Consider the following 2,002-nt stretch of genomic DNA (forward strand, 5'->3'; position numbering starts at 1 on the left):
CGATCTTCTTTAACGTTCAACAATCTTTCTCGTAAGCCTATTGGTCGATATATCTTGCTTATAAAACAAGCTTATCTCGATTTTGCCTCATCACCCCTCCTTCAGCATTTGCCCCATCCCTTTGACCTACGATTTGTCAAAAGCAAAGAAAACGTCACCTGCAAACGAATCCTCGATATGTAAGAACTACCAATCTTCCTTTTTTCATTTTTTTTTTTTGCTTTTTTTACGTTCGAATCGATAAATCCACTTTTTTATTCTTTCTTTTTTTACGATCTTAAAACTTTCCGTACTTTTTCTTGGATATTTTCTATTAAAAGATAATAATTCGATGAATGTCTATCGTTGATTATTCAATTTCGTGTTTTTTTTTCGATTCCAAGTGTCAGTTGAAATTTAATCATAGAAGAATTAAACTATAGTTTAATTATAGCACCTTTTTTTTACAGTTTTTTAATCGAATTAAAACAAAGAATTGCATTTCAGCGTTATAAGGGTCACGAATGATCCACCAATAAGATAAATTTATTACATATTATTATTTACTTTTATTTATCCATTCTAAATAATATTTTAACAAATTTTCGTAGTAACATTGGGCAAAACATAGAAAATAAATGTGGCATTCAAGGTGTAAAAATATATGAGAATTTTGTTTGTCCATTTTCTCTTTTTCTTTTTTATTTTATTATTTTTTTTTATTTTTTTAAATAATGTAACAAAGATTTTACACGTCAGACGCGGTTGGAAAGAATTTCTCTCACATGAGATAAAAAGAATTTTTCTAACTAAATGTAAAGAAAATCTCTAGGATCATAGGGAATGATTTATTAGCTACTTTTTCAAAGCTTTTCTAATTTATCTTTCTTCATAGATATCAATGTCATTCGAAAGTCGCACAGTACGAGAATTTTCTTGTTTATTTCACTTTTCTATTATTTCTATAAATATTATCATATTTTCTCAAGAAGAATTTGTAGAAATGGAATGCAGAACTTATGACTGGTAACTCAACATAATGTAGGAATTAACGAGCGTATATACGTCTCGTCAAACATGATAAAATTCGTCGATATATTGTACAGGTTAAATGATTATGACGAAGATTCGATGATTGAATTATGCCAAAAGCTGTCATTGAATTATACGACCTATGTCTACTGAAATATCGATGTTAAATACAAATTGTCGTTCTCTGTATCGAGAATACAGTCTCTTGGTAATATTACTAATATCCGATTTTACGAAATTTATTAAGTCAAATACAATCTGCTATCAAATTTTGATACGTAAAATTATTCTCTACATATTGATATAAAGTTATTAAGTATTTAATTAGAATTAAAATAAATAAATACGATTTTTTGTATATAAATTTTCTAAACGTCAACTCGTCGACGTACTTAAAATTTGTGTATGTGTGTGTGTTTTTTTTTATTTAATATTCTTGTTGCTGTAAATATAAATTTTCATTAGTGAGAAAACTCTCGCTTTTCTTATTTCGAAAAGATTAAGTACTAGAGAATTCTTGCGTAGTTGCATTATATTGGTTCACAGATTTATAGGTGATATAAATTATTCTATTAGAAAGCTAAAGGAGTATTAATTATTGTACACAAGGTAGAAGAACCATAAGGAAAATTTCTTATGACAAAGTAGCACAAGACGAACGTAATTTTAGCCTTGTGACACGTTTCGCTAGCGAATTAATATTGAGTTTAGTTACTGTACCACAAACTCTAACGTTTAATCCTTTATAATTTCCTTATTCCTGTAAATGAGCGTCAAATTTTCTTAAACCATTTTAAATTTGATTCGAATTTCTTATCTTTGACTTTAATATCCATTATGTAACCTTACTTTGAATTTTATTAGGCGAGAAAAATATTATAAAACGATCGCTCATTCTTATTAAAATAAAATAGTCCTTTCACTATTTTTTTATTTATTTTACTTTTTAGACAATCAAATATACAACATTTTTAATTCATTTATATATATA

This window comes from Polistes canadensis, unplaced genomic scaffold, assembly GCF_001313835.1.
Source record: "Polistes canadensis isolate GaletaPanama2010 unplaced genomic scaffold, ASM131383v1 scaffold_124, whole genome shotgun sequence".
NCBI classification, from domain to species: Eukaryota; Metazoa; Arthropoda; class Insecta; order Hymenoptera; family Vespidae; genus Polistes; species Polistes canadensis.